The sequence below is a fragment of the Miniopterus natalensis genome, chromosome 11 (genome assembly GCF_054644295.1).
Source record: "Miniopterus natalensis isolate mMinNat1 chromosome 11, mMinNat1.hap1, whole genome shotgun sequence".
NCBI lineage: Eukaryota > Metazoa > Chordata > Mammalia > Chiroptera > Miniopteridae > Miniopterus > Miniopterus natalensis.
This window is the reverse complement of record NC_142091.1, coordinates 26,397,992-26,404,349: the sequence shown is the minus strand read 5'-3', so window position 1 is coordinate 26,404,349 and position 6,358 is coordinate 26,397,992. Positions and strand designations below refer to the sequence as shown.

At 53.9% G+C, this 6,358-nt stretch overlaps 1 protein-coding gene across 1 annotated transcript in view; it reads left to right on the top strand.

The window, feature by feature from the left end:
* The first annotated feature begins 1,899 nt into the window (after positions 1 to 1,899).
* Positions 1,900 to 6,358, top strand: part of FAT3 (FAT atypical cadherin 3) — a 607,947-nt gene continuing 603,488 nt past the window's right edge. The window contains exon 1 of the mRNA XM_087821612.1: positions 1,900 to 1,946. The gene's annotated coding sequence lies outside the window, so the exon portion shown is untranslated. The remainder of the gene's footprint in view (positions 1,947 to 6,358) is intronic.

The window sequence follows — 6,358 nt, the reverse complement described above, 5'->3', positions numbered from 1 at the left end:
ATTTCCACAGATGCACTCAGGTGGGACATATATTGGTTCATTAAAATCTTTGATGCACAGTTAGATATATTCCATTAGTTACCAAAAAATTGCAATGCTAGGGACATATTTATATGGTAGTAAACTTTTCAATGCCCTAGAAAGCTGCTGACATAAAAATAAGAATAAAAGTATTCACATAACATTTTGGAGGGTAAGTCAGTCTTCCTAACCCTGTGGGTGGCTTCCCTCACTCCAGACCCATCTTCTGGCCTTATGTGACAGTAAAGCCGTAGGTAACATGCTGATTTCCTCTGAATTAGCTGATGTATGGGGAGCTGTCACTGTTCTTTAGTATTCACATTAAACTCTCAGGGTAGAGTAACCAGAGCATGCCATGCTTTATGGGGCAGTTAAGGCAGCAAGGATGCTGGAGGCTTTCAAGGGAAACTTGTACCTGTGGAGAGTGGTGGGTGATTGTGTGGCTGTAACAGGGAGGAGGCCCCAGACTGGGAGTGGAACAGAAAGGTAAACTGAATTAGCTCTTCAAAGGGCTCGTTCTAGTGACTTAGCACAAAGTCCCCTAGTAGCAACCCCTACCTAGCTCTCCAAAGAGAATTTCGTGGTTCAAAAAAGTAATGACTTCTCCTGGAGAACAGATCTGCAGGCTGGTGCACCTCCTTCCATGCACCAAAGGTTGAGTTGGGGAGAAACATCGTAGGAGACAGCTTCGAAGCAACTCTCATGCTTATAGGCCTGCCGCAATAGTGTGTGTGTGTGTATTGGTATAGGAGTCTTAGGAGGAGGGTGGGTGTATAAGTTACTGGAACAGGCCCACTGGCAGGCTGGAGATGCAAATCATAGAGCCCCGAATCAATCACTCGTTCCTTTCAGAGTGCCTCTTCTCCATTTCGACACAAAAGTTTAAAAACGATTTGGGGGCAGGGAAGGAAGGGAAGAGAATGTACACGTTACATTTTAGTTTAATACTCCTCCCTCCTCCATAAGTTGTCAAGTGACCCCCAAGATCCAAACATGTGTGGGAAAGTAGTAGGAGCCCGGTCTGGGTAGCACATTTGGAATCAAGAGGTACACGTTTGATGGTTTGATCTTCACACTACAAACTAACCTTGGAATCTTAGCGAAGCCATTTTCACCCTGGTGTGCCTCAGTTTCCTCCTCTGTCCTAGGGGAGGAACCCGCGCTCAGCCTCTGCGCGGGCCTGCGGCGCGGCGGGGGTGCGAGCGGCGTGTGCCCGCGCGCTCCGGAGCCGGCACTTCACTTTACGCGCAGCAGGAGAGCACGTTGGTGTGCTCCGCGCCCCAGAGACCGGTGCAGGAAGACTAGAGCTCTAAAATTAGTCCAGCCTGCAGGCCCCGCGCCGGGAGCGCCCTCCAGCTCCCTCAGCCCCCCCTCCCCGCCTGCCCCCGCTCCCCTGCTCTGAGCTCCAAGAGCTCTAGTCATCCCGGACACTGAGGCTTCTCTCCCCCTCACCCCTTTCTCTAGCGGTTTGGGAGGAGGAGACAGCGAGAGGGAAGCGGGAGGGGGAGACCGGAGAGAGGGGCTTGGCCGCGCGTCGGCGTCCGCTGTGATGGGGCGCTGGAGGCAGCGAGGCAGCGAGCAGTAGCGGCGGCGGCAGCTCGGAGCTCCTCCCGGCAGGCTGCGCTGTGATCTGGGCTGCGGATTGGGATCTCGCGCCCCCGTCCCCCTCCTCCCGCTGCCGTTCTTCTCCTCCTGGCTTCCCTCCTCCGCCTGCGAGCCCCCGTGGCAGGCGGCGGCGGCGGCGGCGGCGGCGTCCCAGCGCCGAGCCCCGAGCACCTCTGCTCCTGGCTCTAGTCCCCGCGAGCGCGCAGCGAGCTGTGCGCGGCGGCAGCCGGGTGGCCAGCTCGCCCTGGGCAGGAGCGCCGGGAGAGGAAGGCCACACGGGAAGCGCCTGGTGGAGCCCTGGATCACCCGAGGAGGCAAGGGTGCGTGGGGATGTTTAACGTGGTTTTTTTGGCTGCTCGTTGCACTGGCTGGAGCGCGCGAGCCGGACCCACAGGTCCGGCAGCTGAGTGCAGATGGGTTGCGAGGTGGGCTCGGGGAGGCAAGAGCCGGCGGAGCATGTGGGGGAAACTTTTCACCTTGTAAAGTTCCTGCCTCGGCGTGGCTCCGAGCCGCCACCGCTGCCTCCGCCGGCGCTGCCTCCGCAGGGAGGGAAAGGAGGTTCTGTCCTGTGGGGGTAGCCCCGAGGTTGGCATGGAGAGTTGGCTAAGTTTGGGACTGAGGACTTGGGGAGGAGGCGCGAGGGGCTTGCGGATCCGTGCACCCATCCCCGCCCCCCTCCCAGGCCCGGCCTCTGGTGCAGGTGGATGAGAGGGGGTCCAAGGCAGCGAGCCTATTTGGTAGCCAGTGCCCGTCAGGCGCACTGGGGATGTTCAGATGCCGATGAATGCACTTGAGGGACCCGCAGGCACAAGTTGGGTCCTCGCTTGGCGAGGCGTCAGGGACCCCAGCTGCACTTTGACCAGGGAAGGGAACGGATTACCAGGCAGTCGGCGGGTCTGCTCCACGCTTGATTCCAGCTTTTGGGTTCATGGGCAGGGTGAGATTTACTGAATTGCAGCGGCTGTCGGACTGGAGCGACAGCCTTTCACGGAACGGCGGGAGGAGGGACTTTTCTTGCTTTTTTGACAAGGAGAGGGAATCGGAGTGCCGTGGAAGAGTGCATGATTTTTGGCGGGCGTGAGGGAGGGTTGCTTGTCTTTGAAAAGGGAGCTGAGCGGGCCTGACGGTCCCGGGTAGGGGTGCATTGCAGCCATCTCTGGGTCGGGGGAGGGAACGCTAGGGCGCACCAGCTCCTCACTCGGAGCCTCTTTACGGGAGATTTTGGACGGACCCCTTCGCCCAGACCATTATGGGTACGGGCCGAGGTGGGGGTCTGAGGGGCGCCGGCCCGGAGGCCGCTGTCGCGGCCCCAACTGTCTTCGCGCGGCTGCTGTGCGCGCCAGGATTCCGCCAGTGGGGGTCGCTGAGCTAAAGTGCATCTGGCCCCCAGGCTTGCGCGAGGTGGCGAGCGAGGGTATTTTTAGCAGTACCGTGGGCTGTTTCCTCCCTCCCGTATCCTAGTGACTTTTGTCGCGTGTGCTTTCTGAGACGGTTAAACATTGACCACGATTGGACTTTGCCGATAGCAACTTTTATTGTTCACTTTTCCCTGCCCCACTCTCGTGGGCGTGCGTGCGTGCGCTTGGAGCAAGGATATGCGGATGGCGGGAGTTTGGCTGCGAGCTAAGGCAGCCTCCTGAGTAGCCTACCCCTAAAGGGTGGCGCTCCCGGGGTGCGTGGGTGGCGGCGGCGGCAGCGGCGTCCTGCAGCTGCAGCTCTGTGCAATAATGTGGGCAAACCAGGCAGTGGAATCGGTCGCTGAATGAACGGGATGGAGGAGGGAGAATGCGGAGACCTGGGGAGGTCGCCATAGGGGGGCTGAGATGGGTTCCTGGGAGGGAGAGGCGCCGGCACCCCAGAGCACGCAGGGCGGGCGGTGGCCGTGGCCGTGGCCGTGGCCAGCGGCTGCTGGCTGGCTCCCTGGGTCTCGGCCAGGCTTCCTCTCACCTCCGCCTGGCGCCCACTAAGACTCTGCTGCTGGTTTGGGCAAACCTGCTGCAGCAGCAGCAGGAGGGAGGGAGGGAGGGAAGCATGGACCAAGCTAATGATGGAAGAGTCTTTTCTCCTCCCTCCCCCTTTCTCCCCGCCCCAGACTCCCGCGCGTTTGTTTTCCAAGTTGGATCCCACTTCCATTTACAAGTGTCAGACAAACCCGCGCAAACCTCCCCCACCCCGCCGGCCCCGGCCAGACAGGAGAAGGGGCGGGGGTCGGGGGGGGGAGCTCTCCGGCCGGCGCTCGGGGCCGTGCGCCGCACCCCTGGGGGCTTGCTCAGCTTGGGTTCCCCCAGCGGGTCGTTACGCTTTAAAAAAACACACAAACAAAACAGCGAAACCCAAACCACTCCTGGCCGCTTCTGTTCCGCCGCTTTCCTCCTCCTGGCCTCGGACATATTAATTTTCTGGCCCCAGTGCTTAGTGGGGGGCGGGGAGGGCGGGGGCGCAGGCCAACCAGTTCATCGCAGTGGACTTGCGCTCCTGGCTTTGTTGCCAGGATTAGATTCCCTGATTGCTTCCGGGCCGCGTTAAAATAGATGCAGAGGGACCGGGAACGGACCAGAAAGACTGCAGAGGACTTTGCTTCTGATTCAGGCAGCGAGTTCAGGTGGCGCAAAGGGGGAAGCCCGCCATCTAGGAATTGAGGACCGAGGTGCCGCTTCTGAGTATGGATTGAAGGGCCCGGCTTTCGCTCCCACCAGCAGGCTCCGAACTTCCCTTTAAACGTTTATTGACCGCTTAAATGATGCTCTGGTTTGTGACGTGGAGATTTGAATTTGACAAGGAAACGACGGTAGGGGATACAGAGGAGGGAAGAGCGATGGAGAGATTGAGATTCTGCAGAATTCTGGAAATTGCACAAAGCCAACTGCTCCTGCTTTTTTTTAAATTTTATAAGTTTTTATTCCTAAATTGGAGCCGTTGAACAGTGAGAGAATAAAGAACAGCCAAGAAAACCAGGGCGCCAAGAAACAAAGACAAAAAAAATGCATAATAACTTTAGCGCTTTGATGTGCTTTTTTTTCCCCTCTGGTAGGGTTGGAGTGGGGGAAGGGTTTTTAACATTTTACAAGGAGAAAAGTTGTCTCTTAGAATTAAAACCGATGCTGATGTTTAATCATGAATTCTAGTTGTTGCCCTTTTGGAACTTGGACACTAAATGTTGCTGGGGCCAATTTCTATGCACAGTGTGCTGGGATGAGAAAGTTCCCAGAACTGTCCGGTTATAATGTCTTCATATCTGAACCACACAGAGAACTCCACATGAAAGGCAGCTGGCTCCGAGATCAGAAATCGGTCAGCTGCTGGGCTGGCTCCATCTCTTGTAGCTGCAGGATTTTCACAGCCAGGGTCTGTTGCCCAGTGACTGGCTATCAAGCTCCCACCCCATCCCCCCTTTTGCTTTTTCCAAATTTTATTTATTCTGGTTCCTGGCATAGCCATTTTTGGGGGATTTTTAAAAATAGTCGGGACCCAGTCTGTCTCTTAACTAGCAATTACAGTTGTGCTGAGCTACTCAAAAATGAAATGAGTAGCAATAAACAGAGTGTGTGCCCACTGACCTGTATGCGATATGGTTATTTTGCCAGCTCATAGCTTTTTGTAAAGCAGCAGCTCTTCAGGCTGCTCACATAAGAACATTTTGATGTGTCAGGTTATGTTATCCTTGCTTTCTTCATTCACTGCAGAATGACCTGCTCTAATCTGGCTGATGAATTATGTCAAATAGAAAGAAGTAGGCAATTACCGGAGAAGAGGCTATTTAGTCATTACCAGCTGGTCTGAGGAGTGCTCCCTATGGCTGTTGTGTTGTTACGCTGTATTAATAGCTCATAATGCAAACAGGACTAAGGTGACTTTATGTTACCATTTGTGGAGTTGGGTGTGGCATACCATGCTACTCCACATCTGTCCAGGGGCCGGTGGCTTGGCCTTTTCCTCTGGGTCAGGAGGCAAAGGATACTATTGGGGATGTTTGTTTGTTTTTTCCACTGTGGGTCATTCGTAGGTTTTTCTCTTCCGCAGGAGCATTGAGTGGGGATCATCTGATGGGATCAGGTGGGCAAGTTCATTCCCATTGATTTCCTTTGATTGCTGAGGAAGGACTGTGGATGAAACCTTTGTCTTCGTTCATTGTGACAAACACCAGGGAGGAATGAAAATTTAAAAGAAGGGGCTCTGACAGACCTAGAGGGAAGGACGCATCCCCTGCCCAATTTATTCCTGGAAATAAGGCAGCCCTGACTTCTACTGATATTCATAGTGTTAAAAAACTGAAGGAAGAAACACAATTCCTCTGTATATTGCTTTGCTTATTGGATAAAACTTTCTGAAATACTTTTCAATTTCTAATTGTTGACTATGTCATCATGAACATTTTTCTACCCACGTGTAAGGGTTGGGTCTATGTTTTATAGACTGTCCTCATGAGGACAACCACAGTGCCTACAGCTTACTAGGCACAAAATAAATACTGGTGGTTTATGTGACTTTCTCTGGGAAGACCCTGAAGGTAAATATCTTTTCTGTGTTTTGGTCAATTTGATTCTGCAGGCTTCTCAAACTTCCTGATTTTTCTATGAATTGAAGAATATTTACCCTTTAAGTTTTCTTTTTCTTTTTTTGTTTACATTGCCTCTTTCCCCCCAATTCCTTTCCAAGACTAATTCTAAGAAAGCTTGCCTTCCCTTAAAGGAAAAAAAAGATTCAACTTAATGTTACAGATTGAATTTATTGA